The sequence below is a fragment of the Trichosurus vulpecula genome, chromosome X (assembly GCF_011100635.1).
Source record: "Trichosurus vulpecula isolate mTriVul1 chromosome X, mTriVul1.pri, whole genome shotgun sequence".
Classification (NCBI taxonomy): Eukaryota; Metazoa; Chordata; class Mammalia; order Diprotodontia; family Phalangeridae; genus Trichosurus; species Trichosurus vulpecula.
This window is the reverse complement of record NC_050582.1, coordinates 22,523,544-22,533,552: the sequence shown is the minus strand read 5'-3', so window position 1 is coordinate 22,533,552 and position 10,009 is coordinate 22,523,544.

Here is a 10,009-nt window from a genome sequence, read left to right as displayed (position 1 = left end):
AATGCACCACCACACTCGGCTTCTCCAATACTTTAAGGTTTGCAAATTTCTCATTTTATCCTTACAACAGCCTTGTGAGGGTGGTGCTGTTACTGTCCTCATTTTAAAGATCAGGATATTGAGGCTCAGATGGGTTAACTTGCCTCCCAACGTCTTTCACATCTGTCCACTTGTCTCCACTCACTTGGCCTTCACTCTAGCTCGGGCCCTCATCCCCTCACGTCTTAATCATTGCAGTCATTTCCTAACCAGTCTCCCTAGTTCCACTTTCCCTATCTCTCCCTCTCTAATCTATTCCCCTCACAGCCATTGATCTTTCTAAAGCACTGGTCTAACCATATCATTCTCCTGTTTCAGTGGCTTCCTGTTGCCTTAGTTTGGAATTCAAAGCTCCTTTGACACCTGTGCTGTCCAAGTTGACTCTCAACGAATGGGTGGGAGAGTGTGTGGCCTCAGTCTACCTTTCCACACTGATTTCATTTTATCCTCCTTGTGCACTCTGTAGTCTAATCAAACTGGCCCATTTGCTCTTTCCTATATACTCGCCTCTATCTGCGAGTTCCATACCTTCACACAAGCTATCCCTTTCCCTGGAATGCTCTTCCTCCTCACCTAGGCCTCTTGGAATCCCTAGTTTCCTTAGTGGCTCAGTTCGGGGGCCTCTTTTTTTCCACAGGGTTTTTCCAGATCCCCTCAATTATTCGTACTATCTAGCTTCCCTCATACTTCAAAATAACTGTGTATTTACTTATCTGTGTAGATATTGTATCTCCCCCAATAGAATGTAAGCATACTGAAGGCAGCACCTCTTAATATTTTAGTAATTCACATTTTGACATTTTTATGTTGCATATACTTCTTTCTTTTTCCTTCCCCTCCCTGTTAATCTTCCTTGACTCTAAGTTAGCATTATCATGGAGGGGCAGGTGTACCTAGGATTGGTCTATATGTGATGCGGGTGTTACTGCAATATTCTTAAGACTAGGGTTGCAATCCAAGGGAAAACTAATTCAGATGCTCAAAGAGGAATAACTTGTGGAGGCCTTAGCTAGAAAAGGTATATAGAAGGTTGCTATCAGAATGGAGATACATTTAGATCTAATAGCTAAAAAAATCAGTATGGAAAGAATTCCACTGCTGGACTTCATCTCCTCATATAAATATAAATCTTCTCAAAAGGAAAAATTCGCTAATCTCCCCAAGAGCCCCACTGCCAAATTTGAAATTCTGGGCTCTAGACATATAGTTAAACTATTTTGTTCAAAAAAGATAGGAACTGTGCTGTTTTTCTCATAAGCTAACAAAAGCAGAAAATATTTGTCTGAAATTTTCTGAAAAGCAATTTTAAACTTTGGACTCATTTCGAAAGTAGGAAAAATAAAGTTCTGAGGAGCCAAATGAAAGAAAATTATGATTTCCTTGAATTCCAGTGCCTTTTATGGCTTCCTTTTCTTTCCTTTTCAAATATTTTACTGCTGCCTTTTTCTTTTCTTATATAACTTTCACTTCCTAGTGACTTTCCCTTTTCCCCTAGAACTTTCCCTTGCAGCCAATAAGTCTAGTGAAGCAAAACAAATCAACACATTGACTATATCTAAAAATGTCTAAGTACCACCAGCTCTGGAGCAACCATCCCAAATAATTCACATGGGCAGTCTGGATCACTAGAGATCAGTTACCATGTCCCCTCAGGGCTTTAGGGTTAGCCTTGAGTGTTGGGGGATGCTTTTCTAATATCATATAACTCCTGAGCCCCCACTAGCATGCTTCCCACCATGATTATCAATTGATATCAATTAGCTAGATGTAAATAGTTTTTAGAAAAGGGTGTTTACTGTGGTGTTAGTACAAAAGCATCCCACCAAAAGTTTGTGACACGCTCTCCTACAAGTACCTAGAGAGTCCAGGGGAAAATACACTAAAGCTTAGAGAGCAAATATGACAAAGAAGTAACATAGCTCCTCCTTACTGGAAGTCTTTTTCTCCCCTTAATGCAGTATTCATGAAATTTCCCATATGGTAAGTTTCTGGGTTCTTTGTAGCAGCTTGAACATGCTTTCCTCATCTTGTCCACTCTGTCTTTGGCTCCCAGTGGAGACACTGTAGTCAATGCTGCTCTCCAAGGGCCAATGTTAGGAAGCTGATGGGAAGATGAGAAGTCTAAAATCCTCCTGACCCTTTGAAGCTTGCAAGGTCCTCTTCTGACCAAGGGAAGGGGAGGAGACCTAATCCAAGGCTGAGCTACTCCTCTTCCCCTGAGAGATTCCTCCTCAAAATTCCCTTTCCTCTCTATTGCTAGGTCCTTGAATCTTCAATTATGTGTAGCTTGATGGGTGTGACCAAGTCCCTAAACCAATATGAATAAACTTTCTGTCACACCTGAAGGGGGTGTTCATGCCTTGTTCACACTTAATGAACAACTGGGATTTGTTTTTATCTGATAGATGTTTCAAGGCATTGAATCTTATCACTTACTTTAGATGGGGGCGTAGAGATCTGATTTATTTATTCAATCCACCTCCACTCTTATACTTTCTCCCCAGTTTTAATATTTGCTATCCTCAGCAAATCTCCTGGAGTGTGTTTGGCAAAGTCCATAGTCCCAAATCCTGGACAGCTCTTTTAATCACTTGGAGAGAGTCTGAATTATCCTTTTTCAGTGCCCTCCCTAATCCATTGTACCAAAGAGTCTCAAGAAAAGTACAATTCATAATAAAATATGGTAATTAACATTCTTCCATACTTCCAAATACAAAATGATACAACTTAACAAATATCATTTTACAAAGTTTAATTAACAAAGATTAATGCCTGTCTTGTTGCTAGGAAAAGGGCCTTCTCCAACCCAAACCAATCAAGAAAAGGAAGGAAAAGACAATCAAACCTTCCTTCTCAGAGGGAAAGCCTGATGGCACCTTAAAGCTCCCTGAGCATCTGGGTCTCCTACTACAGGATAACAGAGGGTGAAGTCACCCCTCCTTACCCTTCAGGTGAGAAACCAACCCAGTTTGGCCCAGTGATACCAGGGGTAACTGGTGTCCTCAACCTCTCCCTTTTCTACAGAGGGGCTCCTCTACTCAGGGCTTAGTCAGGCACCAAGTGCTATAACTAAACTGGCACTAGGTCCAGGGGGACTGGGGCACTTTGGCCTCTCCCCTTCCCACTAACGAGGCCCCTCTCCTCTGGACCCAAACACACAGGCCATGTTTAATCATTGACCAACTTCAAAAAGAAGAGAAAACCAGGCTATTTATCTGAAAAGGGGAGCTTAGTCCCTACAAAGATCCCAGAGCACATGGGACTTTCCCTAAAAGGATTAGGGACCTGGGGTCAATTGGAAGCTACCCCATCACTCTTCAGGTCAAAGTACCCTGGGTGAAAGCACCTCTCTGATTTTCTCAGTGCATAAGACTGTCCAACTGGGATCCATACAATTTCTCAGTGCCCCTTTTCTATATAGGCACATCACAATTTCTCCAGGGATTCCCATGCCATATATGATCCCCTTAGGGGGTCCAGGCAAATTTGCTCAGGGTACCTATATCAAAGGGCACCTAGCCTAGTGTGTCCCTGCCACTGCAAGGGCAATTCAAATGAAATTTCTAACTCACCTCTCACTAGGGCAAGTAGGATACCTTCAAGAAAAGCAGGCTCAACAAAGTCCTCAAAGAGGAGGTGGGTTCCCCAAAAAGTATTAAACAATTAAAGATAATTACTCAGAGCTTATAGGCCAGCAGGAAAACTTTATCATATGGACCTTCAGAAGCCGTTTAAAGTACTCACAATAAGGCTGGCAAACTAGATCTATTTAAAAACAAGAAGAATATGAACATTTATTTTCTAAATGCACCAGCATTTTAGGAATGAAAAATCTATACTTCTCCTATTAGCTGCAATACTCACACTGGCTATAGGAACATAGAAATATCAGTATATAAGCAGTCAAACGAGCAAAAGTTATGACTAAGAAATGAGTCTGACTTTTTTAGTTTTTAAATAATATTTTATTTTTTCCAATTACATGTAAAAACAATATTTAACATTATTTTAAAAATTTTGAGTTCCAAATTCTCTCCCTCCCTCCCTTCCTCCTCTCCCTCCCTCCTTTTTGAGATGGCAAGCAATTGGATATAGGTTTTACATGTGAAATCATGCAAAACATATTTCCATATTAGTCATGTTGTGAAAGAAAACACAGGCCAAAAAACATGAAAAAATAAAGAAAGTGAAAAATAACATGCTTCGATCTGCATTCAGACTCCATCAGTTCTTTCTGTGGAGGTGGAGAGCATTTTCATCATAAATCCTTCAGAATTGCCTTGGATCACTGTATTGCTGACAATAGCTAAGCCATTCACGGGTGATCATATGATATTGCTGTTACTGTGTACAATGTTCTCCTAGTTCTGCTCACTTTACTTTGTACCAGTTCATGTAATTTTTTCCAGCTTTTTTTGAAAGCACCTTGCTTGTCATCTCTTATAGCACAATAGTATGCGATGACCGTTATATACCACAACTTGTTCAGACATTCCCCAATTGATGGGCCATCACAAAAAGAGCTGCTCTAAATATTTTTGTACAAATAGCTCCTTTTGCTCATTAAAAAAATCTCTTTGGGATACAGCCCTAGTAGTGGTATTGCTGAGTCAAAGGGTATGCACAGATTTATAGCCCTTTGGGTGTAGCCCCAGATTGATCTCCAGAAGGTTGGATCAGTTCACAACTCTGCCAGTAGTGCATTAGTGTCCCAGTTTTCCTACATCCCCTCCAACATTCATCATTTTCCTTTTCTGTCATATTAGCCAATCCAATAGATATAAGATAGTACCCAAAGTTGTTTTAATTTGTATTTCTCTAATCAATAGTGATTTAAAACATTTTTTCTTGTGATTATAGATAACTTTGATTTCTTCATCTGAAAACTGACTATTCATATCCTTTGACCATTTATCAACTGAGGAAGGACTTGTATTTTTATAAATTTAACTCTATTCTCTATAGATTTAAGAAATGAGGCCTTTATCAGAGATACTCAGTAAAAAAAATTTCCCAGCTCTCTACTTACCTTCTAATCTTGGCTGCATTGGTTTTGTTTGTATAAAATTCTTCAAATTTAATTTAATTGAAATTATTCATTTTACATCTCATAATGATCTCTTTCTCTTGTTTGGTCATAATTTTTTTCCTTATCCATAGATCTGATAGGTAAACTATTCCGTGTTGCCCTAATTTGCATATGGTTTCACCCTTTATATCTAAATCAGGAACCCATTTTGACCTTATCTTGGTATATGGTGTGAGATATTGGTCTGTGACTCGTTTCTGACATAGTATTTTCCAGTTTTCCCAGCAGTTTTTGTCAAATAGTAAGTTCTTGTCCCAAAAGCTTGGATCTTTGGTTTTATCAAACACTAGATTACTATGGTCATTTAGTACTATATTGTGTACCAAATCTATTCCACTGATCCACTTAGCCAGTACCAGATTGTTTTGATGATTACCGCTTTATAATATAGTTTGAGATCTGGTACTGCCAGGCCACCTTCCTTCACATATTTTTCAACAATTTTCTTGATTCTCTTGACCTTTTGTTCTTCCAGATGAGTTTTTTTTATTTTTTCTAGTTCTAAAAATAGTGTTTGATTGGCATGGCACTAAGTAAATTAATTTAGGTAGAATTGCCATTTTTACCGTATTGGCTTGGCCTACCCACGAGCAATTAATATTTTTCCAGTTGTTTAGTTCAATGGGTCTGACCTTTAAAGAAACACATTCTAAAATAGACTATTGTATATTTGAAGTCTAAAGCAAAGGAGGAAAAAAGTCCTGAAAATGAGGGCATCCAGTAACAAAATCTTGGATGCAGAATCTCCCTAGGTGGTCCCTGAAAATTTGAAGGGCTCAATATTTATCTTGACCAACCCCATACATTGCACATGTTCTGGAAGTATGAAGTACAAAGTCCTCTTTATGAGACCATACTGTCCGTGGGGTTTTCTTGGTAAAGATACTAGGGTGGTTTTCCATTTCCTTCTCCAGCATATTAAGACAAACAGAGGTTAGGTTCATGCCCCCCTGAAAATCTAAGAACGCCCAACATATGACATTTTATAAACCTTAATGTGCTATAGAAATGTTAACATGTCCCTTCTCCAAACTTCCTTTTTTTGTTGTTGAGGAAAGCAACATCATCTCAGCCTTCCAGCTTTCTAACCATCCATTGTATCTTCACCCTCATTCACTCTCAGTATTAGTATCATGACTCTCCTTCCTTGCTGTCCCCCCACATAGTCAATCACTTGCCACATCTTGTTGTTGCTCCCTTCACAACAGCTCTTGCATCAAACCCCTTCTCTTTACTCACCCAACTACCACCTTAGTTCAGGCCCTCATCATTGCCACCCTAGATTACTGAATTAGTGACTAAGGCATCAGAACAAAGGAAGGCAGATGGTATAAAGCCATGATATCAAACTCCAATAGAAACAGAACTACTAAACTGTACACACAGATCCCTAACGCCTGCACGTTGGCTTAGAAAACCACATATTAACATGATCTGTGGTCTATTGTATTTTTGTTTGTTTTGTTAAATATTTCCTAATTACATTTTAATCTTGTTGGCAGCAATGCGAGCTGGTTGTGCCATTTGACACCTTTAGTGTAAAAGGATATGCCATTGAGATATGGTAGCCCTGATGCTCATAAACTCTGTGACTCTGGTGATGGTGTCACAATTCAGCCCCTCATCAATTCCCACTTGGGTTACAGTAATAACCTCTTCATTGGTCTTCTTGCTTCCACTTTTTTCCCTCTCCAAAAGATCCTCCACATAATTACAAAAATAATCTTCCTAAGGTTAATATCTAAGCATGTCGCTATTTTGTTCAAAAGTCCTCATTCCCCATTGCAGATCGAGTAAAACAGAAAACTCCCTGGTTTAGCATTTAAGGTCCTCCATGATCTTGCTTCCAACTAACATTTGGGAGTAATCTTATATTACTCCCTTCATGCATTCTGTGTTCCAGCTAAACTGGTATACTAGCTGTTCCCACTCTGAGCACTCTATGCTTACCTCTGAGCATTTTCACAATCCATGGCCCATACCTGGAATGCACCCCTCCTCATTTCTACCCCTCATACCATTGCCTTCATTCAACATTCAGCTAAGGTGCTGTGCTACTGTCAGTTTTTCATATACATAATTTCTTATGTTCCAGGAGCATACTATTACATGAATGCACCACAATTTATTTAGTCACTCCCCAATTGATGGGCACCTACTTCACTTCCAGTTCTTTGCTGCCACAAAAGGTTCTACTTTCAATATTTGGGGAATATGGAAACTTTCTTTCAGTCTTTGACTTCCTTGGGGTATATGCCTAGTAGTAAGATCTTTAGGTCAACTGGCATAAATATTTTAGTACTTTTTTTTAGCATAGTCCCAAGTTATTCTAGATTTTTGGAACAATTCACAAGTCCAACAGTGGACTAGTGTGCTTCTCTTTCTGTAGCCCTTCCAACCTTAACCATTTCCATCTTTTGTTATCTTTGCCAATTTTCTGGGTGTGAGGTGAAATCTCACAGTTGTTTTGATTTGTGTTTCTCTTATTATTAATGATTAGAAGGAGTTTTCATGTGGTTGTTAAGTTTGTAATTTTTTGAGAACTGTTTGTTCATATTAATTAATTACTTATCCATTGGGGAATAACTCTTTTACTTCATATTTATGATAGTTCCCTATGTATCTTGAATATCGGATCCTTAATAGAAATATTTGATGTGAAGATTTTTTCCCTATTTGATAGCTTTCCTTCTCATCATCGGTGCATTGACTTTGTACAGAAGCGTATCAATTTCATGTAATCAAAATTAATTCTTTTATCTTTTGTGATCACCTCTGTTCCTTATTAGATTAAGAACTCTTTCCCCAGCTATATCCATGAAGGGTACCTCATCTTTTCTAATGTTTTTATGATGTGAGCTTTAATATTCAGACTGAATATCCATTTTGAGCTTATTGTGGTACATCAATCCCCTCATTTTACAGAGAAGGAAACTGAGACCTAGAGAAGTTCTGACTTGTCCATGGTTGCATAATAATAAAAGAGTACTGCACTTCAGATCAAGCAGAATTTAAGCCCCCAACACATGACTTTCTCCCTTGATCAAATAAGGCAGGTTCAGAATACTGCTGTGCTCGGGAGTTTGGGTATCTATAGAGCTTGGTTGGAGTATTCATTTGCCTATAAGCTTTGGTATCTGCTTTCATGGATTGGCTTGGCCAAAGAATTCATCACCTGATGGCCAATATACTGGTGATGAGCCTCTCTATGCTTGATTAAGCTGGTGCTCAATTGCTGCTGAGACCATCCTTGAAGCTTTGGCCCATCTGGTAGATCCTGCTAGGGTTTAGGCTTTGGTTTTACTATCTTTCCTCCTTTTCTCAGCTGGACTCCTGAAAAAAAAAGTCTACATTGATGCAGTGAAGTGAGAACAAGAATAATTTATACAATAACTTAAACAGTGTAAAAACAAACAACTTTGAAAGACTTAAGAACTCTAATCAACACAATGATTCATCATGATTCCAGGGGACCAATGATGAAGAATGTTCCCCACTTCCTTACAGAGAGATGATGGACTAATATATAGAAAAATCAGACACACATTTTAGGCCTGGCTAATATGGGAATTTGTTTTGTTTGACTATACTTATTTGTTACAAAAATTGTCATTTTTTTTCATTTGAGGGAGTGGAAGAAGTAAAAATGCTTGGTAATTGAACTTTTTTTTTAAATTTAAAATTTGGAAAAAAAAGTTGTCTGCACTCACCACTTACATTTCTTCTCTTTTCATTTACTTCTCAACCCTTTGCAATCTGGCATCCAACTATGTCACTCAACTGAGACTGCTCTCTCTAAAGTTACTAGTGATCATGGCCTTTTCTCAGTCACAGCTTATTGGCTATATTTGATGTGGTTGACCACCCTCTCCTCCTGGATATTCTCTACTCTCTGAGTTGCTGTGACATTATTCTGTCCTGGTTCTCTGCCTACCTGTTTGACAGCTCTTTCCCAATCTCCTTTGCTGGCTCATCATCCACATTACATTCCTTTACCCTGAGTGTTCCCCTAAACTTCTGTCCTATTCCGCCTTTATTTCTCATTGTATCACTCTCCTTTCCTCCTACTCCAAAAGCCATCCTTTATAACAGAGTACCAAAGGGAAAAAACCAGTTCAGCTAAAGTAATCAGCACATTATGCTATACTGTATTCCACACCCATAGTCTGAGGCCCTCTTCATTTTGCTCTCTCTACTCTCTCTCTCTCTCTCTCTCTCTCTCTCTCTCTCTCTCTCTCTGTGTGTGTGTGTGTCTCTCTCCCTCTCTCTCTCTGTCTCTCTCTGTGTCGGTAACCACATTAACTCCCATTAAGTTAATTACAGTCTCTTTTCAGCTATCTATCTGTCTGTCTGTATTGATAGAGATACCTATCTTTCAATCAGTCTATCCATCTCTATTTATATCTATCTGTCTACATATCTATCTGTCTGGCTGCTATCTATATATCTATATCTATATCTATCTGTCAATTGATCTAGTTGCCTATCTATATTTAGTTCTATTTATCTACAGCCTCATTTTCTGTCCTGAGCATGTCTTGTATTGCCACTTGCTTACTAGACATTTCAAACTGGATGTCCTAGAGACTTCTTAAATTCAGCATGTCAAAAACTAAACTTGCTACCTTTCTCAACAAATCCTCCTCTCTTCCAAACTTCCTGATTTCAGTTGAAGGCGCCACCATTCTTCCAGTGCCTTCCATTCGGAAACCTGATGTTCCTTTGGACTCTTTCCTTGCCCTCACTTCACACATCCAATCCACTGCCACATCTTGACTGGTTTCTACCTTCACAACATTTCTTGCATTGAACCCCTTCTCTCCACTCCCACAGCTACCACCTTAGTTGAGGCCCTTATCACATCTCCCCTAGATAATTGAA